Source organism: Hylobates moloch, unplaced genomic scaffold, assembly GCF_009828535.3.
Source record: "Hylobates moloch isolate HMO894 unplaced genomic scaffold, HMol_V3 SCAFFOLD_15, whole genome shotgun sequence".
NCBI lineage: Eukaryota > Metazoa > Chordata > Mammalia > Primates > Hylobatidae > Hylobates > Hylobates moloch.
This window is the reverse complement of record NW_026652290.1, coordinates 70,630,141-70,657,631: the sequence shown is the minus strand read 5'-3', so window position 1 is coordinate 70,657,631 and position 27,491 is coordinate 70,630,141. Positions and strand designations below refer to the sequence as shown.

Sequence of the window (27,491 nt, the reverse complement as noted above, 5' to 3'; positions counted from 1 at the left end):
TCCATCTAAAAAGAAAATGATTTCAATAATGATATTTGTTTTATAATTTCATGTGCTAATCATAGGCACGAAGCTTTCTACAATTAGGCAACATTCATTATTTCAGTTCTATATTATTTCTGAATTTATATTTTACCTTACCTTTATGTAATAACACATTACTTGTCATCTACCATATTTTTATCTTCATTGAACGCTTTAAAAACATTTTATTATAGGAAGTTTCAAACGTACCCAAAAAGAGAATACAATACATCCCCAAGTCTCCAACTACTATGCACATTTATTTATTTATTTATTTATTTATTTATTACGGAGTCTCACTGTCACCCAGGCTAGAGTCCAGTGGCTCACTCGGCTCGCTGAAAGCTCTGCCTCCCAGGTTCACACCATTCTTTTGCCTCAGCCTCCCGAGTAGCTGGGACTACAGGTACCCGCCACCATGCCCAGCTAATTTTTTTTTTTTTTTTAATGGAGTCTTGCTCTGTTGCCCAGGCTGGAGTGCAGTAGTGCAATCTCGGCTCACTGCAAGCTCCGCCTCCCGGGTTCACGCCATTCTCCTGCCTCAGCCTCTCCGAGTAGCTGGGACTACAGGCGCCCGCCACCACGCCCGGCTAATTTTTTGTATTTTTAGTACAGACGGGGTTTCACTGTGGTCTCGATCTCCTGACCTTGTGATCCGCCCTCCTCGGCCTCCCAATGTGCTGGGATTACAAGCGTGAGCCACCGCGCCCAGACTTAATTTTTTTGTATTTTTAGTAGAGACGGGGTTTCACAGTGTTAGCCAGTATGTTCTCAATCTCCTGACCTGGTGATCTGCCTGCCTCAGCCTCCCGAATTGCTGGGATTACAGGCATCAGCCACCGTGCTCAGCCCATTTTAAGTCTTTCAATAAACAATGCCAAGTTTTTCTCTATGAAAGGTTTTTAGTGAGACTTACCCTATCTTCATTTTGTTGTGTTGAATTTTATAGCTGCTGAAGCCATGTTATATCTTTTAGCAAGAATAAATTGGTGGTAGGAATAGAAAAAGTATAGTAACTTCTGTTGCACTGTGACAATAGATTTTATCTGGCACGGTAATGCCAATCAACTGGGCATCGTTTCCTGGCTCAGTGAGTTGTAATAATTATGACAATCCATTCAGAGTCTGTGGTGAAAACTGCTAGGATTGATTAGCAATGTCTACCATTGGAAAAGTAGAGAATTGTTGGCTTTTATGACATACACAGTTTGCCGATTCTGCTTTAGCTTATATGCATAACAGCATACTTTTTTAAAAACCATTCTTTTGCTTAGTAGCCATAAAAATCAGTTTGGCTTATTTAAAAGTTTCATAATGAAACATACCTATTTACCTATAGGTTTCTATTGCCAGATATTACATTAACAACTTTTCTTAAAAATAATTTTAGCTTTTGAAAGGAACTAAATAATGTCAGTATATAGATACTGCTGTACTATCATTAGGGAAGCATGTGCTGAGGTAGTGTTCTCAGAAACAAGGAAGAATGACATTTGTCCAGTCACAGAGCTCTGTGGCTTCTTGCAGGGCCATGAATTTGTTGATGTCTGTGATGCGCAGTCATGGAACAGAGAGAAGCTTACTGACCCATCACAAGTTAAACCTCAAGTCTTACCACTTTTAATGCCACATTAAAATTTTCTAAGTGGTCAACAACAACAAAATTATATTTAAAAACTTATATAAAGTATATCAAGAATTTAAGAACTGCTGTTTCACGAACCTATGGAATGGCAGATCTGAAAGGCATCGTGGAGATCATTTAGTCCAGGAGCTTGCAAATGATAGCCAGTGGGTCATATCCAGTCCACTGCTCGTTTTTGTAAATCAAGTTGTACTGGAATACTGCCAGGCTTATTTGTTTACATATTATCTGTGGCTGCTTGTACGCTATAGTGACACAGTTGAGTAAATGCAACAAGGCTATATGGACCACAAGCCTACCGCATTTACCAAGGCTATATGAACCACAATGCCTAACACATTTGCTATCTGGCCCTTTATTGAAAAAGTTGGCCAACTCCCGATTTTAACCGACTTTTCATTTTAGAATTATGGAAATTAGAAATCACAGAGGTCGTGTAACTTGTTTGGGATAATTCTACCACGTGAGAAAATAGCCAACAGAATTCCCAGAACCCCCAGTGGCAGGATCCATAGCTACAGTCTCAAGGTTTCTGCAAGATAGAGAGCGTTTTCACGTCTCTGGAAGCCCTACTCTACCTTGTCAGCCAGGCTGCCGCTCCCTCCCTCCCCACTTCACACACTTAATGCAATGAAGGCAAAACGAATACATGGATGAAAACTCTCCTGTACTTAGAGAACATTTCTCACATTCCTTCATCATTCCATGTATTATGCGGAATTGTAATCATTAGGCTTTCCCACTAGAACGTGAGTGCACTGGGGACAGGGACCATGCCATATTTGTCTTTGTAGCCCAGATGCTTAGCACAGATTACAGAATAGGTATCTATTATCTATTTGTTAAATGCTTTGGATTTGCTATCTTGTTTTCTTACATGCCCTTTTTAAGATAAACTTCAACTACAGGGAAGACAAATCCAAGTTGCGGTTTGTAATTTTCATCATTCCTGACCAAGACCCACCACTGAGACCCAACAACAGGAGATATCCAGAGCCAAACACCATGATAGGAAAGACACAAATCTGTTTTTTTTCATTGCACCCATTAAGGAATGGCCCCAAGCCTCCAAGGCAATCTTGACCCACATCCCTGGCAAACAGACGAGAACCGGATGTAAGTCAGGGACAATCAGAGTGAAGAAGAGAGAGATATGAAAGATTATTAAAATCAAGAGGACATCATGGTTGATTGACTGTCCAGGGGTGGTTGAAAGTCTGTGACTGCCCAGATTCTGCCAAGTTTCAGAATGCAGGTGGAAGAGCACATTGGGTAAGGGAGTTGTGGGTGGGCAGGGGGCATGGAGGTGGAGGCAGATAGGATACAAGCGGGGAGGCTCAGTAGGCAATGGTATATGAAGCTGCAGCTTTCATGATAAATGTGGGTTCAGATGAAGTCATTCAGAGAGTAAATCAAGATTAAGAGAACACAAAATTAAGCCTAGAGAACACCAAAAGGATTGAACAAAGTAAAAAGGAACTCCCACTTAGAAGGATCACTTAGAGACACAGGAGGGAGGCAAAAGGGTAGTGTCCCAAAAGCCGTGGGCAGAGAAAAGGAGAAATGTCAAGTAAGATGGAAAAACAATATATGCCTTTCATTTAGCAACTTGGTGGTCTGTGACAACCTTCCTGAGAGCCGTTTTAGTGGAGGAGTAGGCTTGGAAGCCTGATTCAATGGGTTGAAGAGTTAGTGTGAAGTTGGGAAGAGACATTAAGTATATTTTACTCTTAAGAAACTTAATTGAGAGGAAGAAAGAGAAATGAGATGGTAACTGGAAGGTAGGTTTATATTCTACTGAGTGGGTAGCATCATTGATTTGTGAATTCTTTGAAGAGAATCTACCAGGTGTCAGAATCATAGAGGGAAGGTATATAAAAGCCAGGTGGGAAAGGAAACATCACCAAAAAGAGGAATTTATCTCTATGAGGCTAGGTCTTTTCACTTATAAATGGAAATAATAATACCTTCCTCAGAGAGAAGTTAGAGGTTTAAATGAAATAACATAATTTAAACATTTTGAAAACAGCAAAGCACTATTCAAAACTAGATTATTCTATATATTATCAACTCCAGTTGATTACCTTGACTCAATATCTGATTAGTCTCAATCTTAGAGTCCAGTTATGATTAACTTTGTCATTGCAGCTCAGAAGTCAGGGATCAATTTCCTTTTCCTGACAGTGGGATATATTCTGATGCCTTGGATGCCAGATAATTCTTATTTACTTCAGTTATCAAATTATGTACCGTATTTAAAGCAAATCAGTGGTGCTGCCACAGTGCACATGCATAGTCAATGGATGTTATAGGAGATACAGATGTCTCTGTCAGTAGGCTCAGGGGTGCAAGTTACTAGCCTACATGATGATACCCAGGACGGGTAAAGATGGGATGATGTTGGTGGCTAGACAATATTTCAGTCGAGTAAGACTTCCTATCTCCTTAGGATTATAGTAGCAAAGATATCATGTGGCAGAAATCACCAATCATAGAGTCTGGTGAAACGCTTATGCTCCATTTTTTTGTGTTGTGGAAGTTCCTTCTAGGCTTTGGTATTACGAAGTAAAATTAAAAAGCCAAAATCAAAAGCTTACTCTTGTGAATGAGAGTGCTACAACTCCTAGTGAGAGAACTAGGAAGGAGATCTTGATTATGGGACCATTTTCTAAGGAGTTAAATACAGATTGTAGCAACATAGATCCTAGATTATGAAAAATGCTTTACTAAGTTTTCTTTTTTTTCCATTACACAAATTCAATTTGTTTGAACAAGATTATAAAAATAGTAATTCTACCCTATCAGCTAATTTTTTTTTTTAGAATGAATGAGTTATAACAGAAGCAGGCAACACAATTAGCAAGCATCATTACTGTTTATTTTCATTTTTTCATGTATACACTTACTTATTTCTATCTTATGTTCTTCCACAAAGGAGCCAAAGTGACTGTTGCTATTTATTTCATATGTTGTTATTCATAATTCATTACCCAGGAGACACCAGTTCTCTTGGTAGTGAAATATATGTTAATTTAAGTATTTTTTTGCCTCAAACTTTTGACTCAAATAGTAAATTAAAATCTCTCATGAAATAGAAGAATATACAAGTTCTCCAAATCCTTCAAACAATAAAAATATTATTTACACTCCTGTATCTGTTGGGGTTAGGGATTGGGGACTTTAAATAAAATAAATAAAATAACAAATGACCACCAAATCCCACCGTCACGGACGATGGGAAACTAAAATCAGCTTTAACATTTTCAGACAATTTCCAACCTCTCATCCACTCCTCCTTTGGTCCTCACCCTGCTCCACATTTTGCTTTGCTCTGCCCCGCTCTAAGCAGATGGCCCTTGTGGTCAAATGTCAAGATCCTGAAACTATTTCTGACCTGGAACAAAGTTCTGCCTCATTTGATCTTAGTTCAGGTTACATGTTTTTCTCCATCTATTCCTATGAACATTTAAGGAAACTTATTCACTTCCTGATTGATAGAACAAAAACATTTGGCTTGCTCTTACATGGTTAGCCAACTACAATGAACCACTCACTCCTGGGGAAATCACTAGAAACAAAGATTTAATGGATAAAAACACCAGACTAGTGACAATTTTTTCTGATGGAAATTGTTGAGAAGTTTCTTTTTCTTAAATATGAAAGTAGAGCTGTGTGACTTACAATTAAATGCTGATTATCCTCTGTATGGACATATTCACAGGTAGCTATGTGTATACTTATATATGCACCGGAAAAGTGTGAAAGAATACACCTTCAAAGAGTGGCCATATCTAAGAGTGGGGCTGGGAGATGAGAAAGGAGAGCTTTCACTTCCTGCTTCCTGTATATCCTGTTTGAAGTTTTACAATTATCAAACATTATTGTTTTAATTAATAATTTAAAGAATAAAAATATGTCTAACATTCACAAATTAAAGATAGCATGGTTGATTTGAAATCTTTTTTATATTTTGCATAGTGGTGTTTTCAATTCAGTGATTTATGACACATTTTGGGCTTTATCCTACACGCAAATGATTGAAAATAAACAAAGATGAAACTTACCCCAATTATCATACATATACAATTCCTGTTAGATATGAGTATCTTGCCTCAAGATTTTGATTAAAGAGTTCTAATTTAGTCCTATCTCTGTGACTAGGATTATAACCTTTTAATATTGTTACCAAGATCTTATACAAATCACTCATTGAACAAGCAATTCATTGAACACCTTGTCAACCCCTGGGCTGAGCATTGAGGGCAGAGATGGGTAGACATGAGCCCCTTCAGTTGTATGAGCTACCTTTTATTGCATGCCTTCCATGCCCCAGGACTGTGTGTAGTGTTTCACATATATTAACTCCTTTCATCTTCACTACACTCCTGTAAGGTATAAATATTATTAAACCCATTTTACTCAGATGAAAACATTGAGACACAGATTTAGAATCCCGGAGGTCTGGCTCTGACTCAACATTCCACAGTCTTAAACCATGACTTCATAGTGCCTTCTAGATCATAAAGTAGATGTAATATAGTAGGAGTTTTACAAGTAAATATTTAAGTGTATTTTAACATTTATAATTATTTAACAATTCGAACAACCTGAATTTCCAACAATAGGAAATTGATTAAGTACAATGGAGTCTACCCATACAATGGAAGACTTAAGAAGCATTTGAAATGATGCTGTAGAGAATGTAGATACTGATTTACTAACATTAAAAAACTATCTTTGGCCTGGTGCACTGGCTTATGCCTGTCATCCCAGCACTTTGGGAGGCCAAGGCGAGTGGATCACCTGAAGTCAGGAGTTCAAGACCAGCCTGGCCAACATGGTGAAACCCCATCTCTACTAAAAATACAAATATTAGCTGGGCGTCATGGCAGGCAGCTGTAATCCCAGCTACTCTGGAGGCTGAGGCAGGAGAATCGCTTGAACCCAGGAGGCGGAGGTTGCAGTGAGCTGAGATCGTGCCACTGCACTCCAGCCTTAGCGACAACTATCTTAATATTAAGTAGAAAAGATTATAATAGTTCTTATAATGTGATTTAAGCTTTGTAAATATATATATATATATATATATAATTAACAGCCAAAGCCAGACTCATAAAAAGCATCCACATGCTTGTAGGCCAAAGCAGATTCCATAAACGATTCAGGTCAGAATACTGGGGGACACATCACTGATCACTGCACTTTCTCCCATGGAGCCTGGACAAAGCTTCACTCGTCTCCTCAACATACAGCTCCAGACATCCACCACCGGTCTATCTGAGGTGGCCCTCAAGAGAATCCTCTTTATCTTTTGAGCATTTGCTACCCTCAATTCCACTGCTAGAATCTATTCATCTAGTATTTCTTCTTGGTCTAATTCTTATCCCTTATTTCATTCTCCTGTCTAAACTCTGTGTGTCTCCGTGTCACTCCTTTTTGTACACTTTTCTTGTGACTCAGCTGTACCCTGGATCCTGGTTTGCTACTTCTATTATTGCTCTCTTCCACATCATCACCTTTTCGTTTTTTATCCCATCACTACCATAGGCATACAAATATGCTCCTGTACCTACAATTGTTTTTTAAAAGGTGTTCTCTAGAGCTAGATCATCTCCAGCCCTTTATAGCACATCTCCTTGATAAAGCTATGTTGACTGTTTCTACTTTCTCACCCACCTATTTTTCTCTTCATTCCCTCCCAGCAGGCTTTGCTTTCTACCTCTCCATTGTAACCAGGCTCAACTAGTGTCCTTGACTTTGAACTTGCCAAATCCAGTGATCAGTTCCTTGGCCTGTGTTACTTAAACATTCAGCAGCCAATGAGACTGTTGAGACTCCCTTCTTGAAATACCTTCTTTGCTGAGCATCTTAGTTTCTTCAGGCTGCTGTAACAGAATACCATAGACTGGGTAATTTATAAACAACATAAATATACTGCTTACAGGTCTGGAGGCTGGGAAGTTCAAGATCAAGGCACTAGCAGATTCACTGTCTGGTGACAGCTCTGCTCTGCTTCAAAGATTTTGCCTTCTAGCTGTGCCCTCATATGGTGGAAGGGGCTGGCAAGCTCTCTTGGGCCGTCTTTTATAAGGGTACTCGTCCCATTGGAATCCTCATGAGCTAATTGTCTCACAAAGGCCCTATCTCTTAATACCAACACATTAGGAATTAGGTTTCAACATGCAAATTTTGGGAGGACACAAACATTCAGACCATAGCACTGGGTTTCTAGGATACCACAGTCTCCTGGCTTTCCTTCTGCCTCACTCGCTGCATCTTCTCAGCCTATTCTGCGGGATGCTCCTCTTGCTCACCACTTCTCTTCTGTTTCCATTTATTCCCAGGTGTTGCCATCTAGCCCTGTGGCATTAAATATCATCTATAATCAGTTCCCAATTTATAATTCCAGTTTCAATCTCGCTCCTAAATTCTGTTGTTAACTTAGGTGTCTAAAAAGCATCTCATGCTTACTGTGTCCAAAACAGAACACTCAATTTCCACCCTGTGGCTGAGACTGCTACCTGTCCTCCAGTAATCATCCTCTCCTTCTTCTATTGTAATACATGTGATTTTACTGGGCACACAGCCACTCAGAATAAAGCCTACTTTGACAACATTTCAGTCTCTTTTGTAGCTGAGTTCTGGCCAATGAGATGTAATCAGAAGTATTGTGTGGCGGCTGCTAGAAAACCTTTTTAACATACTGCAAACATATATCATTTTCCTCCTTTGTCTTCTTCTATCCTGCTGTCTGGAACACAGATGTGATGGTTGAAACTTTAGCATTCATCTTGGGTGATGAGAATGGAGGACAACATCCTAGAAATCATGCAGTGGTGAGTTGGAAAGGTCTCCAAAGGTATGGAGCTGTCACACCTGTCCTGGACTGCCCACCTTCAGGCTTCCTTTATATGATAAAGGAATACAGATGCTTCTTGACTTATGATAGGGTTATGTACCTATAAACCCATTGTAAGTTGAAAATATTGTAAGTGAGAAATGCATTTAATACACCTAACCTACTGAACACCATAGCTTAGCCTAGCCTACCTTAAATGTGCTCAGGGCCAGGCGCAGTGGCCTACACCTATAATCCCAGCACTTTGGGAGGCCAAGATGGGCGGATTTCTTGAGCCCAGGCATTCAGGACCAACCCTACAGTTGGGTTAAACTATTTGGCAACGCAGTACACTGTAGAGTATCCATTGTTTACCCTCGTGATCTGGGAGCTGTGGTTTGCTGCTGTTGCCCAACACTGTGAGAGAATATCAATGCATATTGCTAGCCCGGAAAAAGATAAAAATTCAACATTCGAAGTAAGATTTCTACTAAATGTTTATCATGTTAGCACCACCAGAAAGTCTAAAAAATGTGAGTTGAACCATTACAGAGAGTCCCCCATCAGGGACTCTCTGTAAACTACCTTCTTCAAGCCACTATTACTGTGCTTCAAAGCTGAATCTAACCCTAACTAATAGTCATCTATGTCTATCAGAGAACAATCCTCCTTTCACATACCAGGCAACTGAAAATATAAAATTGGTAGAAAAGATGATCTGTTTTTACACTACTTTGCTCAACAGATAACTTTTCTAGAATATAATTGTATTGATTAAGGATTTATACTTCCATTTTCTCAGGTTTTAAATGAATTCTAATAAAAATCTTTATGCTGTTTAGATTATACTTCTAAATGGATTTGTCCTCATCTGAGATTTTGTGCTGGTTTGAGCACTTTCAGAGACGGGCCTAAAACAAAATGCAGCCTTCTCAATACATAAAATCATATCCAAATGTGAGTTTTCTCAGGCTATAATATCTAGAATTTTTTAACTTTAAAAAACAAAGTTTATTCAGTATATGGTAAAAGCTCCATAAGTATTTGTGAATGAATGACTTAGTAAATAGTATACTATCACATAATTATTTAACTATATAAAATTACCCTGGTGATTTAAAAACATGTTCCCAAATTTTTTGATATTCTTTTCACTAAAGATGAGTCCATTTGTGCTGCTATAACAAAATATCTTAGACTGGGTAATGTATAAAGAAACTTATTTCCCACAGTTCTGGAAGCTTGGATGTCCAAGATCAAAGTGCTGGCAAGTTCAGTGGCTGATAATGGCCTGATCTCTTCTTCCAAGATGGCACCTTGAATACTGTTTCCTCCAGAGGGGGCTAACTCTATGTCCTCATAGCAGAAGAGCTGGAAGGAATGGAAGGAACAGACTTACCCCTCCAAGCCCTTTTTATAAGTGGCTAATCCCATCCATAAGGGCCCCCCCTCATGACCTAATCACCTCCTAAATTTAGCCTTACTTCTTAATACTGTCACACTGGCAATTAAATTTTAACATATGAAATTGGGGGGATACATTCAGACCACAGTAGGTGGGATCTAATTTCCCTCCCCTTGAACATGGGCCAGACTTAGTGACTGATTTCAAACTCATAGAATGTGTTAGAGGTGACACTGTCTTCCAAGACTAGGTTAGAGCAGGCAGTACAGTTTCTGCCTGGCTCTACTGGACATGCCTTTGGATCCCTGTGACAACACACACATAAAATGTCTGGCTACTTTGAAGCCGCCATGCTGAAGAGGTCATATAGGGATAGAGGGAGACGACTGAGGAGCCGGAGCTGTTGCAGAACCCAGCTGACTGAGTTTTCCCAGCATCACCTGCCAGACTTGTAAGTGATTCCAGTTATTCCAGTCCTCAGCCTCAGAGCTGCTCTTGGCAAGTACAGCAGAGATGAGCTTTCCCTGTTGAGCCCTGACCAAATTGCAGACTTGTAAGCAGGATAAACAGTGTTTGTTATTTCTAGGTGTGAGGGTAGTTTGAACAGCACCCATAGTATTGGGAACATTCCCTCCACAGCATGTTTACTCTCTGTGCTGCTTGCTTGATTGTCTTGGAGAACATAATGACCCTTTCAGTCATTCCCTTTGGGTTAATTCCCTCTGTGGAAAAGGGGTATTCTTGCACTTGCCTGCCACTCCTGTAGCCACAGTTTAGAGAGGGCTTTGTTCCCTTCACCTTTCCTCTATCCAGGGAAAATATCAGACCTGTTGCCTTCCAAAATGGAAACAAAATCACCTGTTTCAAAGCAAGCTGCCTTAAGATGTGGTCTGTAAAGATACTACAATTAAGTGATAGGCTTTCCCTTTTCTTTACCCTAGGAACAGAAACAGACTGTGTTCCAGCATAATGCAGGTGACCAAGGCATATCCTCCGTATAGGAACAGAGCAACTAAAAAGAAAACTATAGCCTCATTAACTTGTCTAAGGTAGTGATTTGTTAAGTGAAAAGCAGTGGGTGGTGTAGTTTTTTTTTGTTTTTTTTTTTTGAGACGGAGTCTCACTCTGTCACCCAGGCTGGAGTGCAGTGGCGTGATCTCGGCTCACTGCAAGCTCCGCCTTCCGGGTTCATGCCATTCTCCTGCCTCAGCCTCTCCGAGTAGCTGGGACTACAGGCGCCTGCCACCACGCCCGGCTAATTTTTTGTATTTTTTTTAGTAGAGGCGGGGTTTCACCGTGGTCTTGATCTCCTGACCTTGTGATCCGCCCGCCTCGGCCTCCCAAAGTGCTGGGATTACAAGCGTGAGCCACCGTGCCCGGCCTTGTGGTGTAGTTTTTAAAAAGGTGGGCCATATTACCATTTCTTCACTACTTCCTGGGGAAAAGGATACTATCATTATATATATTCTCTAAGCCAGGTTTCACCTAGGCTAGAGAAAGAACAATCTAATGTAATTCTGTCTCATTAGTGCATTAGTGCATTTCCCTCAAAAGGAAAATTATTTTATAAATGGCTGATATACTTGCCTACTATAAATGATGCATGGTATTCTAGTTTATAAATTGATCTCCTATGAAATCAGGTGTTTGTTCCCCTAAACTTGATAATTCCACAGAGAGCTTTTAGGATCAATTCCTTGACCAGTGAAGAGCTTTGGCAACTCCACCGATGTAACAGTGCCTTGTAGGATCATACAGAAAGCTGCTAACTATTTTTTTCTTTCTGTGATGTACATTTAGCTGTAGCAGGAAATAGTGTGTAATTAGAAGAGGCCCCCAAAGGTTGAGGCCTTATCTGGATGACTGCCAAGTCCAAACTGCACTTTGTAGACCCAATCTCAGGGAGTCCAGTTTCTTCCACAGCAGGACCCACCTACTGGCTTTAGTTTCATGGTTGTAACTTCTGCGACCCCAAGCTTTAAATTCTATTCAAAGCCTCATCATCTAAAAGTCATTTGGAAAACTAAAGAATGACAGCTATCAACTATATATAAGTAGCTTTCAATTCAAAAGAGGGAGGTGTAATATAATGAAGTTAAATTACATTTTGATTCTGGTTGCTTGATATTCTGTGATCATTAATGGTGTCTGCAAAATTGAGCACACCTTAAAGTCAAATTACATGTCTCTCAACCTCTTCCATGAAATGTTTCTCCCCTCTACCTTTCAGCCTCGCATCCTTCCTTCTTCTACTTTGTCACCTCCCACTAGATAGGCAACTTGGATATATTGATGATGTCCTCTTATTTGCCAAAAATTCACCAAGCTGTTAATAACTTAGATTTATTTATGAAAACTACAGCAGATTTAAGTCAACCAACAGGCCCAAGCTCTTTAAATTTTTTGTTACTAGGGTGACAATTCTACATCCAATTTTAGTTTTCAAAATCTAGGCAGAAACACCTTTATTGGGATTTAGCAATGACTTTGTTTTATGACCTGCAGAGATTATTAGGAAGATACATATTTTTTCCTCACCTTCTATTTTGTTCTATATTTTTGTAAAAAAAAAGTTGGCATATGAGTACAAAAAGGAAAACTTTTTTATGATCATCTCTGTCTACATAACAGACTGAAATTTGTGAGCATTTAACACATTTGTGCTGAAAAATATTGAAATTATAAAAGTACCATTTACAGGCAGCCACCTACAAACTAAAACATTACTATGGCATTCTTACCTTCCATCATAGCCTCCCTATGAACTGAGTCAAATAGGAGAATCTAAAAAAAAATCCTGGGAAGTTCAAAAGATAGCCATTTCCCTAATGATGAGACATGTCCATAAAGAAGGGCTTCATTATTTTTGATTCTCGTCGAATATTTCAAGGCATTCTGAGAGCCCCCATCTTCAGGGTTAACCACATGTAGTATGCTCAACAGAGCCGGTGTCTAATACACAGCCGAACAGTCGTCTTTCCATTAAAATGTGATTTTTGCTTCTGCTTCTCCATCTAGCACATCTGTTCTTCTAGTGGTTCTTGTGTCGTTAGCCGCCTTTCCATCCCACCTTCGCGCTATTCTTTTAATTCAATTGTGCACAAATTGAATCAAGGCTGTCAGGGTGTCGCTTTATGAATTTCCCTTTGAGGCCCTGCACATTCCTCTCTGCACAGAGGTCGGAGCCGGTGGGAGCCCGGCTGCCGCCGCCCCGCGATCAATGCCACCTGAAGCTTCCCCAGGCGAGGCCGTGGCTGCCTGGCTTGGTCCCGGAGTCCACGGCCACAGAGACTGGTGCCTTGAAGACATGGTTTTTATAACCGTAGAACGTTGCATGCCTTACTTTAATGGAAAAGGTATCTAGCAAAGTCGGCCGTAAAGCAAAACTCCTTAAATAAATCTCTTCCCCCATCCCTACTATTTCCATTATAAAATCAAACAGTACCAGCAAGCGGGGAAAATACAGAGCTTTTTAAGTTTGCGCCTCACTTTGTTCCCAGTAGGATTTAAAGTGATTTGTAAGCGTATGTAAAACAAGAGCATGTACATTTAAAAGTGAAAAGGGATTAAAAACAAGGGTGGGGACATAAAATAGAGCCAGGACAAGGCTTAAGTGATGCCTAAAATAACGACCTCTGCTATGAGTGGGCCACAATTTGGCACTAAATTATCTAGTAGTTCTTTATCGGCTAATGGCATCCCCCAACCCCAACTCAATTTGTTTATGAGCATTTTTGGTGGGAGGTGGAGAGGTCAGGGTGAGGGTGAAAACGCAGGCGTGTCTGGCCAACTCATTTTTCATTTGGCTTCATGTAGGAGTCGATTTTAACATAACTGGAAGAGACAACATCCTGGACTGTGCATACTTAAAGCAATCTTCCTCAAATATTGCTCTTTTGAGACAAAGGCGCTCGTAAATATTGGAAGGCATTGGACTCAAAATCTAGGCAGGCTTGCCTTGCCAAGAAGAGAACCATAAAGATGTATACAGCTGCTCTCTCTCCTCTCCTTCACAGGCAGACAGCTAGAAAGATGATCTATTCTTGCTGTCTTGGATTCTTCACTTCCCCCTCACTCTAAAACCATGCAAATCTAGCTTCCACCCCCACCACTTCACTGAAGCACTTTTCAGTTATTTTACTTGGGTCCCAACAGCATTTGGACACTGACTGCTCCCTTCTTAAAATACCTTGTGCCTTGGGTTTTCCTAACAGCACACGTTGGTGGCTATCATCTCCCTCTTCTCTGGTCATGCCTTACTGCATGTCCTCTGTTGCCTCTTCTGCACCTGACCCTTCAATGTTGGTTGGGATGCTGTTCTAGTGCTGAGAACCCTGTATCAGAAAGGGTCCACAGAAGCGTGGCCACATACAGACCGGCAAAAAAAAAAAAAAAATCTCATTCCTCTGAATCCCAGAGTGAAGAATTTCATGAAGCTCTTATTAACTGAATAATGGCCACGGTAGACGTGGTATTTTGGCTTGGTCGACCTCTATTCCAAACTCCTTCTGGGGTCTTTCATGTACTGCAGACACTGGAGAGCTAGGAGCTACACTTCCTGACTGCCTTGCAGCAAGGGTTTCAAATGTGATTTAGTCATTATTAATCAGAGGTATTCCTGTGAAATTTGAATTTGGAACCGAGTTCAGTGGAGAGAGAGGCAGCAGTGCCTGAGGCATCCATTTAGCTCGTGTGAGGATCCACCCCATGTGGCTCTGGGGCCAACAATTCTAGTGGTGCCTTCCAGATACCTGGACTGATGGTTAGGGTAGTATATTCATAAATGCAATATTTTTCCTGGCAGTCTGATTCCCCTAATATGCCTATCAGGAAAAATTGTCCAAGGCTTGAAATTGGGTCATAGGTATCAGGAGCGTCTTTCAGGAAAATTCTGATATACTCTGGTAGAAACTTTAGGAATTTTCTAATTCTATAGGGGTGTGCACTGGTGACTTCCTATTAACGACACTATTTTACAACTCTGTAAGGTAGAAATTATTTGCAGCAAACTATAGAAATCCAAATAGTTTTGTTTTGTTTTTTACTTTTTAATTGTATTTGAATGTAGCAGAAACAGGATCTCATTCTGTTGCCCAGGCTGGTCTCAAACTCCTGAGCTCAAGCAATCCTCCTGCCTCGGACTCCCAAAGTGCTGGAATTACCAGCATGACCAGCCACAAGTAATTCTTATCCAAAGCAAAACAAATCTTTTTTTTGGTAGATATAAAATTGATTTTTGCCCTGAAGAAAAGATAATCCCAAACATTATTTTTTATTGCCCTAAAGCTACACTGTCTAATATGAAAGCTACTAGCTATGTAGTTACTGAACTCTTATAATGTGGGAAGTTTGAACTGAGATGTCTTATAGGTATAAAATACACACCAGATTTCAAAGACTCAATATGAAAAAGTATGTAAAAATATCTCATTAATTTTATTATATTGATTACATCTTGAAATAATTATATCTTGGATAGAGTGGGTTAAATAAGATATATTATTAAAATTAATTTTAACTATTTTTACTTCTTAAAATGTGACTCTTAGAAAATTTAAATTACAGATGAGGCTTGCATTACGGTTCTGTCAGATAGTGCTGTCCTGTAGAATTTTAGCCAGGTTTGCATCTATCAACCAGTTGATTTAAATATCTCTGATTGTGTGTATATCTATGTATAAACACACACACACACGTGTATGTATCTCTGAATTCTTCTTTGAACTGGACTTAACATCTTACAGATTCCCTCATTAATTAGTGTATTAAATATTTGTGACATGTCATTTTATGCTTATATGAGAATCACAGTTTTAACATTTATACTTTAGCAGTCAATTGTGCAGAGTTGCTCCAACAGGCCCAATCTAGATTTATTATTCCAGTTCTTCCAATTATTTTGTAAGTACCTAATTCCCTATATTAAATTCCATTCTAAAATGGCTAAGGTGGTTTTAGTTACCTGCTACTGCACCCTGACTATACCCTGACATTAGTTTAAAATTGAACATTTACTATTTTCCAGATACTGTGTTAAACACTTTACAGATTATTTTATTTAATCATCACAGCAACTCTGTGAGGGAGGCAGTGTACTCCTCATTTTACAGATGAGGCACTGAGAGTTTGAGAAACTTCTCCAAGACAACCAGGAAGTAGTAGCTGGACTCACACCTAAGCATACTGACTCTAAAGTCTACTTCCATCCATTACCACTGTGCCAGCACATATTCTGTTCCACCAAATAAAACAGAAAGAAGGGCATATCTGTCACTGTGTTGACCTAGAAGCTGCGGTGCGGCAGGGAAGTTACAGGTTATAGTCATCCCCTCACTTGTTCTGCCTTCTCTGCTCCCAGGCCCTTTGATTCAATTAGCTGGTTCTCAGAATCCTGGGCATAGCTCAAGCCTGAGTGGCTCTTCCAGACTCTCACCCAACTGAGGAGGTTGAATGATGGGCCATTTTCCACTGCAAGCTGAGAAGCACCTCTGCCAAGACCAAGAGGTCTTACTAGTGGAGATGCACTAGAAGTATGTAACTCTGAGGGTCACAGAGCTTGCTAAACAGGCTGTCTACCATCTTTGGCAAAGGCAGGAAATAATTACACTGTAATAATAGTTATTAATGGCCAGATGTTGCATTAAGTGATTTACATACATTCTCTCTAATCCTTTCAATAGCTCAGTGGGGTGAGTAGCAGTATCATCATTTTAAAAATGAGGAATCTAGGTCTTAGGTTAATTATGGATGCTCTAGGATTTCCTGGATAATCACTGAACTCACTAATCAAGGGCTACATATCTGACAAATATTTCAGACATTAAAACATTTGATAATAAAGGAGTCTATGGTATTATTTGTCCACATGTAACTGAATAAGGAAACTTGTTAAAGAAAGGAGAATGGCAAAAATTTTATATATTATCCTTCCATTATTAATGCTAGTTTAAAAGCTTGAAATTGACAGGCAACTCCGTATTTTCCAACATGCATCACATTAGCTTTTAATTCATTATCTGTCTTTATTTTTTACTGTCTGCTTTCTTGCTATGGTCTTCATTTTATACTGGCGCTGAAGAGACATCTGAAAGGATTATGCCACCCCACTTTACTCCCAGGAAATAGAACTACTATGAATTATTGATAGTGTTTGCTTTCTAGTGCTTTAATTTCACCTCTGTTTCAGACGAGGATATTAGTTAAATGGAATTTTTTATATCACCCCAGGAGCTTACTACACAGGAAATACTGACTTGAATTATAGAAAAGACAGTCATATGTTGATTTCCATTTCTACATAGGATGGATTCTTCATACATTCCACTCCCCTATATTTTTTCTTAGTGTTAGGTTAATAAGGCAGTTTTCCTTTTTTTTTTTTTTTTTTTTTTGAGACGGAGTCTCGCTCTGTCTCCCAGGCTGGAGTGCAGTGGCGCAGTCTCCGCTCACTACAAGCTCCGCCTCCCGGGTTCACGCCATTCTCCTGACTCAGCCTCTCCGAGTAGCTGGGACTACAGGCGCCCGCCACCACGCCCGGCTAATTTTTTGTATTTTTAGTAGAGATGGGGTTTCACTGTGGTCTCGATCTCCTGACCTCGCGATCCGCCCGCCTCGGCCTCCCAAAGTGCTGGGATTACAAGCGTGAGCCACCGCGAATAGGGCAGTTTTCAAATGGAATCCCTCAGAACCCTCGGGATTCCTCGGAGATGCTCGCAGTACAACTGGAGAAGCAAGAGGGCTGGGTGGGATGGTATCTGCAGGTTGACATACACACGAGTACACACATATGCCCCCAACCATTCCCTTGCTTCAGAGAAAAACTTCACTTGTCTACCATAAGTATTAAGCCTTTGTGCAAGATTATGTTGGAAGAAAGGTTTCTTCTCTTAAAAAATCTTGAGGCTGGGTGTGGTGGCTCACTCCTGTAATTGCAGCTCTTGGGAGGCTGAGGTGGAAGAAGTGCTTAAGGCCAGGAGTTTGAGACCAGCCTGAGCAACATAGTGAGACCCCATCTCTACAAAAAATTTAAAAAACCATTAGCCAGGTGTGGTGGCACACATTTCTAGTCCCAGCTACTCTGGAGGCTGAGGCGGGCGGATTCCCTGAGCCCAGGACGTTGAGGCCACAGTGAGTCATGATCACACCACTGCATTTCAGCCTGGGTGACAGAGTAAGACCCTGTCTCTTAAAAAAAAAAAAAAAAGAGTAAAATATCCTGAGTTAATACAATAAATACGATAGATGTTTGCACATCTTTGAGATACTAAGAAAAATGTCTAAGGGTTTTTATACTATATAGTTGAGTGTATACAGCTGTGCACTGGACTTGACAGAAGCTGATGGCATGTCATACAACTAGGCTTGCAGGACGGACTTGGCCCTCCTGTGGTATTGTAAGAATTACCCTGAATTCTGGGTAAAGCCAGTTACCATGTATATTTATGTGATGAATAAACTCACAAGCACAAAAAAATGCAATAATATTGGGGGCTGGCACAGATAAAGGAACCAATTGCACAAGTAAACTTGGTTCACCTGCTTCTATTCGGGTCATTAGGTCCCTGAATCCATAGGCCCCCAATGTCCTTTACGAGAAAGAATATAGTCATTGCTTGTGTTCTTCAGAAGGGACTGCCATGAGTAAAATATTTTCTGAGTTTCTGTAATAAGAGCAAATATTTCTCTAACTTGCAAAGAGTATTTTAAAAAGTGAGGGTTTTGTTTTTTGTGAGATAAAACAAAGTTAAAAAGTAGCATTCAGGGTTCCTTTCTGTGTGTGGACGGTATAGGTGCCTGGAAATTGCCCTCCTCCCACGCATGGAAGCTGTAGACCTGAAGAAGGCAGGCAGATGACAAAGGCTCATTCATTCAATATACGTATATTTCTTCAGGGTCGGGGGGTATTTCTTTAAGTTTTATTTGTAATTGACCTATGATTGTACATATTTATGAATATGTATTTATTGAGTACCCACTATCACCAGGCATCATGCTAGGTGTTGGGAATCTAATAGTAAGACCTATCCTGCCACCTTCTTTTTTTGTGTGTGTGAGACAGAGTCTCACTCTGTCGCCCAGGCTGGAGTGCAGTGGTGCGATCTCGGCTCACTGCAACCTCCACCTCCCAGGTTCAAGCAATTCTTGTACCTCAGCCTCCCAAGTAGCTGGAATTACAGGCACCCACCCCCATGCCCAGCTAATTTTTGTATTTTTAGTAGAGACAGAGTTTCACCATATTGGCCAGTATGGTCTCGCATTCCTGGCCTCAAGTGATCTGCCCGCTTCTGCTTGCCAAAGTGCTAGAATTACAGCATGAGCCACAGCACCCAGACTGATCCTGCCACCTTCTTAGAATTTGCATTCTGTTGTGGAGGAGGCATATAATAAACGCATAGACAATTACATAAACATAGCAATTACAGAATGTGATCACTGTCATCATGCACGCAACAGAGTAGGGGTGGGGCCCTTTTCACATAGGGGCAGTCAAAGAGGAGGCCCTAGAACGGCAGAAAGCTAAGTGCATTTTAGAAGGCCACAGCTGGCCTCTCTGCTGGCTTCCAAAGCAATAAATGCATGGTGCTTACTGTATTTGATGGCTAAATACGTGCCATCTGTACTCAAGAATTAAAATGCTGTGGAAACCCTGAGGGGACCAATAGTTGGTGACTGCCTTATAGGAACAAAAAATATAGCACAGTTAATTTATTACACAAATAGATTTTTCCTTAGTCATTTAACATTTATCAGCACTGTGTTTTATTTATTTATTAATGCAAAGGTGGCCTGAGGGATAATTAAAATAATATACCCAAGATCATTGTCCTTTTCCATTCCATAAAAAAATTGTCTCCACCACTGTTTATGATCCCCATCAAACATATAAAAAATGCATCCATAATGAAATCTCCTCTTATATTGTTACTTTATAATTGTTAAAGGCACCATGATTTTTGTAAAGGATAGACTACAAAAATTAGTTTCGTTTTCAAAACCTCTACACAAGCATGTAAAATATATTAGAGTGAAGAGGGACACATGGTTATCAAATAACCTGACTTCTAACAAAAGTTTCCAGTTTACATTACTATTCTTTCATTTTTACTAGATGAACCTTCTTTTTTGTTTTTATAAGCTTATCAGTGGATCACCCTTCTTTCTTTCTTTTTTTTTTTTTTTTTTTTTTGAGACAGAATCTTGCTCTTTTGCCCAGGCCAGAGTGCAGTGGTGCTATCTCGGCCCACTGCAAGCTCCGCCTCCCGGGTTCATGCCATTTTCCTGCCTCAGCCTCCCAAGTAGCTGGGACTACAGGTGCCCGCCACCACGCCCGGCTAATTTTTTGCATTTTTTTGGTAGAGACGGGGTTTCACCATGTTAGCCAGGATGGTCTCGATCTCCTGACCTTGTGATCCGCCCACCTCGGCCTCCCAAACTGCTGGCTCACGATTGCAGGCGTGAGCCACCACACCTGGCCGATCACCCTTCTTAAATAGAAATACCTGAAAGATATATGCACACAAAACTGATTCGGATTTACCGCAGAAATACTAGACTTCAATGGGACATTCAAGCAAATATAATTCATCCATCTACCCATCCATCCATTCAATATTTATTGAGTAAGCTAAACTAATGGGTAAAATATTCTGGAACCAGAGCAGTGTATTGTGGTTGTGTTGGCTCCTTGGGTGGGTGAACACTGGTCTTTTTTTTTTTTCTTTCTTTGCACACTTACTGTCGAAATTTTCTGAAAGGCAAGTAGTCAAACTGACTGGATAGCCTAAGAAATTTGAAATTACCTAGCCGAGTGCAGTGGCTCACACCTGTAAGCCTAACACTTTAGGAGGCCAAGGTGGGAGGATCACTTGAGCCCAGGAGTTTAAGACCAGCCTGGGCAACATAGTGAGACTCCATCTCCACACACACACAAATTTTTAATTAGCCAGGCATGGTGGCTCATTCCTGTAGTCCCAGATACTTGAGAGGCTGAGATGGGAGGATTGCTGAAGCTCAGGAGTTCGAGATTACAGTGCACTATTATTGTGCCACTGCATTCCAACCTGGGCAACAAAGTGAGACCCCCATCTCAACAACAAAAAATGAACAAACAAAAAAATTATCCAGTCCAGCCAATGTGATAAAATGGACTAACAGAATGAATTTGGGGAAAATAATTCAGGAAAAATACATGGGGTGGTTTACCTAGCAACCCCAAGAAAAAGAAAAACTATTATACTACTAAAGGAGTTCAGTAAGGCATCTGATTACAATACAAGAAATCACTAGTTTTCCTGTATCTTGTTTAAAAACATAATGATTAAAAAGTATCTTGTTCAAAATAGCAAGAAAAATATGAGTATAAATTTATCAAGAAATATACAGGACCTGAATTAAACAAACTATAAAATTTTAGTGAGAAACTTAAAGACTTGAGCAAAACTGGAGAAAATTTTCACTCTTGATGACAAGCTTAAATGTTAGAATTGCCACTTTTCTCCAAATTATTTTTAGATTTAAAAGGGGATGTGAAAGGATTGGATAAAATTATGCTAAACTCTAATAGAATGTATGACACAAACAAGGACATTTAAAACTAAAATAATGAGGTGGCAGTATAGGGACTAATGGACATTAAAATATATTCTAAAACTATAATAATTAGAATAGTTTGGTACTGGTTTTATATTCTAAAACCATAATAATTAGAATAGTTTGGTACTGGTTTAGGGATTAACTAAACATATCAATGGTGCCAAATAGAATGCCTATAGACTCAGGCATATGCACAAATTTAGTATAACAGTTGCATTTGGAATCTGTAGAAAAGGATAAATTATTTAGTAAAAGATGCAGGGGGAAATGTCTATTCAAAATTAAGACATCTTTTTCATATAAGGCAATCGCATAATTCCAGATGTATGAAAGATTTAAATATAAAGGATAAAGCCATACTTTTATATAAAGATGGCATATTTTGAACACATGCATTTGCCTCTGCTCCCTCCTCAACCCTACTTAAGTATCAGTAAAAATGATTTTTAAAACCCATTAAAAACACCCACAAGGACAAATAATGGGAGATAAAGCTACAGCAATGAAACTTTGGAAACTAGAAAGCAGATGAGCAGGTGGTAATGCAAATTTGATTATAAGCATTGCAGGCTTCCAAAGCAGAGAAATGGTCCAGTTAACACAGTGGAAATCCCTCAAGGCTCAGGCTACTGGAAGTGGGCATGAAGTTGGGGCTAAAAATAAGAACACTGATTCCAAAACTGCTTACTAAACAGTTGTGCCCCATGTCACACAAGAGAGCAACTGCCCTGCCTGCTCAGGCAGAAGCCAGAGTTTATTTGTTTTGAGACAGTCTTACTCACTCTGTCACCTAGGCTGGAGTGCAGTGGCATGATCTCAGCTCATTGCAACCTCTGCCTCCCAGGTTCAAGCAATTCTCTTGCCTCAGCCTCCTGAGTAGCTGGAATTAAAGGTGCACACCACCATGCCCAGCTAATTTTTGTATTTTTTTAGCAGAGATGTGGTTTCACCATGTTGGCCAGGCTGGTCTTGAACTCCTGACCTCAACTGATCCACCCACCTCAGCCTCCCAAAGTGCTGGGATTACAGGTGTGAGCCACTGCACCCAGCCAGAGTTGCACTTTTATAGACACAGTTGAAAAAATGGTGTAGTGCTGAAGACAGGGATTCAGCGAAAGTTAATCCCTGGAATGTTGAGGCCTTAACCTTCTTCCCAGATTTTCAGAGCACACATAACCAGACTCATAGCTTCTAGGCAGGAAATAGGGTGTATCGTCCCTGGAGAATATGACCAGTCCAAGGGAAAAGATATCAAGATACCAACATCAGAGGCTCCCAGATGCAATGGTCACCCTAGAAAACCTAAGACTGGCCAGGCACGGTGGCTCACGCCTGGAATCCCAGCAATTTGGGAGGCTGAGGCGGGCGGATCACGAGGTCAGGAGTTTGAGACCAGCCTGACCAACACAGTGAAACCCCATCTCTACTAAAAATACAAAAATTAGCTGGGTGTGGTGGTGCACGCCTGTAATCCCAGCTACTCAGGAGGCTGAGGCAGGAGAATTGCTTGAACTTGGGAGGCGGAGATTGCAGTGAGCCGAGATTGCGCCATGGTACTCCAGCCTGGGCGACAGAGCGAGACTCTGTCTCAAAAAAAAAAAAAAAAAAGAAAGAAAGGGAAAAAAGAAAACGTAAGACCACAGCTCAGCAGTAGGGCGAAAGAGAAATCCATTGCAGATTGGTGGATGGGGAGGCTCACACTCCTTCACCACTCCGGGAAACATCTGATTGAATTGTTTAATCTGCCCTCTGAAATGGATTGTTCCTGCTGAAAAAAACTCTGGCCCAGGCCTTGATCCCAGGCCCCACTGGTCTGGACCCTGCTTGCAGGACAGGCACCTGAAGAGCACACTGCATTGCAGGCAGGTGTGTTTGCAGGTCCCTGGCCATCTAGACTAACTTTAAGGGTCCCCAATGCTCTTTCACAATTCCTTTAACATTTGTTAACTCCTTTAGCGATTATTACACCTTTTCACTTTATTCAATCCCTCAACTCTTCCTCCACCCCACTTATCCTCAGTAAATTACCTTACGTCCCTCACACTGAGAAAATGAAAGCTATCTCATGTGAATGTCTCTTCCTATCCAGATTGCTCTCCAGTTTTTAAAATCCACTGTCTTCTCTTCCATACAGAAAAAATATGTCTTCTTTTCTATACCTAATGAGTCTACTCATCTCTTGATCCTGTTTCTTCTGACAGATCTGGGCCTTGTTCCATCAATTACCACTCCTTTGCTTGAATCTTCAATTCATTCCCTTGGCCTACTTATGAGAGTGTGTGTAGTGGACACTGATCTACCACTCAGATTCCCTTTCAGGATTCAAGGATTCAGTCCCCCAGATGCCAGGAGTGCTGCTGGAAGATGGCCCTTAGCCATCAGCCTTCTTCAGGAATTGCCTCAGCAGAAGAAAGTCACCTCACTGAAGTTCACGTGTTCTTCCCCGGGCAGCTCTCCTCTAACAACCGGGTTTATGTGGGGAATATCAAGACCAGCCCTCTCGCCTTAACTTGAGACAACTGTGAAGGGTCTTCCCAGTTTCAGAGCTCCTTAATTCTTGGCTAAGGTCTTCATTGAGACTGCATCATTGCCCAGATTCTCCCTCAGTCCAATCTTGTCTCCTTTCCTCGCTTTCCACAAGTTGTTAAACCTGAGAGCACCCCCTAATTAACTTCCTGCATGCTAATCATCTCAGAGCCTGTATCCCAGGGTACCCTCCTTATGATAGTATGCTTGTAAGACAAGGACATTTAATAATTTGTTAGGTGGTACCAAGTTGCCCTTTCAAAAAGCTGTACAAATTTGCACTCCCATTGCCAATGTAGAAAAGTGCCTCTTTTCCTACACCCTAACTGCCACTACTGGATATTATCAAGCTTTTAAATCTTGCCGTTCCATAAGTGACAGATGGTGGCTTATTCTTGCTTTATTTGTATTTTTTAAAATTATGCATACGAGTGAGAATGTTTTTACTTATTACTTACTGGCTATTTATATTTCTTTCCCTTTCATTTGCTTGTGTTATTTGCCCATTTTTCTATTGCATGGCCATACATATTGGTAATATACCATATGCCATACATATATTAATTTTCAAGTACCATTTGTATAGTAAGAAAGTTGCAAATAAGTTGTTTCAGTTTGCTGTTTGTTTGGCTTTAAGACTTTCTTCTGGCCATTCAAATGTTTTGCATTTTTAAAATTTGCTAACATTACCAACATTTTTCCTGTGCTTCTTGGTTTTCTGTCATGCTTAAATTGGCATTTCTCGTTCTAAGATTTGGGGGAAAAAAACACTAATGTCTTCTTTAAAACTTAGCTCAAATGTCATTGCTGTCACAAAGATGCCTCTGAGTACCTTGACCAGAGTTAACCCCCCAATTCCCTTCTCCCTTTATATAATATAAATCACACTGCCTATCATATTCTGCCTTAACATTATGGCCATTTTTATTATTTTCCAAACTCTTCTATTGGAATGTAAGTTACTGAGGGAAGGAATTCCATTTTAAATCTCTATGTATGCCCTCCAGTATCTAGAATGACTTGCATAAAGTCCTACTTAAGTATTTATTGAATTTTAATAACTAGTACTGTTTGATTATGTGGCTCTGACACTAAGGGTGAGTGATTTTATATGTATGTGTACATACACATGTGTTTGTATATGTATACATATACACGTATATACGTATATTTCACACACATTCTCATTAGACATAAATTTTGTGAAATTTTGTGACTATTCTTTTGCTTGGAGAACTCTTAGTTCTGCCATCTTTAGACCTCAGCCACACTTACCAAAGGCTGACTGCAAAAACAGTACTTGAGAGTGAGGTCTCAGGGCCTGCCAAGTGACAGGTGACCAGAACACTCCTAGCTGAGGAGGCGGATCAGGCAGGGTGGTTCCTAGCAACAGGGGAAGCATATATGGAGCCACGACACAAAGTGGCCATCCTCCCCACAGGGTAAACAGAGCTCAGTCTCCCAACACCATGACCATCTGCCCCATCAGTGGCATAGATTCCTCCCAGGCCAACTTTTGGCTGAGGAAGAAGTCCCTGACGACGTTGAGGACAAGATACAGGCAGGTATCTCAACTAGGTCAATACATTGAGTTATCAGCTCAGGCTGATTAGTCATTGCCCGTTTCCTATGCCCAGTAGCCCTAGTCTCAGATTCTATGGTTTCAGTTTCTCCCTTCTCATTCTCTTGAGCCCATTCAAATATGGCTTTCATGCCACCACAACTGCTCCTGCTCCTGCCAAGGTCACAGGTGACGTCCACGTTGCTAAACACAATGGCCAGTTCTCATTTCTCACCTCACTGGCCCTGCCAGCAGCATTGGCCTGGTGGATCCCTCTCTACCTCCTGAGGGCTTGATTGGGCTCCCTGGGCACCAGTTTTTCTCGTACCTCACTGGATGCTTTCTTCTCTTCCTTTGCCGGTTCTTCCTCTGCTTCCTGAGCACTTCACATTGGAGAACCCCCAAAGTACAGTCATTGGACCTATCTTTTCTATCTAGATTCATTTTCTTGATGATCCCAGCCAATCTTATAGCTTTCAATACTGTCTATCTGCTGACAAATTCCAAATTTTATTTCCTCTAACCAGACTCGTAGGTCCAACTGCCTACTCAACATCTCGCTTTGGATGTCTAACAGACATCTCCAATGTAACATTCCAAAACTGAGCCTCTGATCTTCCCCTTCCCCCAAAATCTGCTCCTCTCACAGTCTCTCCATTTCAGTAAATGACAACCCTATCCAACTAGTTACTCACACCAAAAACTCTGGTGTCATCCTTCACTCCTCTCCTTTTCTCACACCCACATTCAATCTGTCAGCAAATCTACTTTTACTATACCTTCAAAATATACTCAGAATCTGAATCCTCCTCACAACCACTCTGCTAACCACCCTGTGCAAGTTACTATCTCTTAAGTGTCTCTTTTCTCATCAATAACTGGGGGCAATAATAGCCTATGACTTATGTGTGGAATAAAAGATAAGACACGTAAAGAACTTAGCATAGTGCCAAACAAATTGTTAGTGCTTGGCCAGGCATGGTGGCTCACACCTGTCATCCCAGCACTTTGGGAGGCTGAGGAGGGAGGATTGCTTGAGGCAAGGAGATCAGCCTAGGCAACATAGTGAGATCTTGTCTCCACTAAAATTCAAAAAAATTAGCCAGGTGTGGTGGTGCATAGCTATATAGTCCCAGCTACCTGGGATACTGAGGCTGGAGGATTACTTGAGCCCTGAAGGTCAAGGCTGCAGTGAGCCATGATCATGCCACTGCACTCCAGCCTGGGTGACAGAGTGAGACCCTGTCCGCACCCTCCCCCCACCAAAAAAAAAGTTGTTAGTGCTTAATAAATTTTAGCTTTCATTATTATTTGTGGCCTCAGTTTTCTAGAAGTTTTCTAGAAGGTTTCAAGAAGACGTGACTAGTAAAGTTGAAGCTATCAGCTCCTTTTCATAAGAACTGAGTTTTTTCTTCAACGCATGAAATTTTCATTTTAAAGGTTTCAACTAAATGAGCTAAAGAAAAAGAAAAAGAAGTCGAAATTAACCTCACCCAGTAAAACTGTCACAAATAAGATCCAAATAAAGGGTTAAAAAGCACAATAGCAATTTGAATCATTGGAATTCTTCTCTATAAGAGTAATTTTCAGCTAACTAGAAAATATTTTAAATCTAAAGTTATATAAGATTGTCACATATCATACCACATAGCTGTATACAGCCCTAGCTTCACCACCTGAAATAATTTGGGGATATGAGGAAACTCATAGGGTGTTTCTACAACAGCAGCTCAGATAACAGCCATCATTTGTGTAAAACAGCCTTGTTTTATAAACCCAAAGTCCCAGCTAATTAGTAATAGGTAGAAAGATTCTGGAAAATCCTCAGTATTATCTGAGATGTCAGCAATATACAATAGGCCTGAACTATATAGGAAACACCTGGGTAAGTGCCCTAATG

At 40.5% G+C, this 27,491-nt stretch overlaps 1 protein-coding gene across 1 annotated transcript in view; it reads left to right on the top strand.

Moving 5' to 3' along the window:
- The window catches only part of ACYP2 (acylphosphatase 2), a 192,632-nt gene that overhangs the window by 163,892 nt on the left and 1,249 nt on the right, over window positions 1–27,491 (top strand). The window lies entirely within an intron of this gene.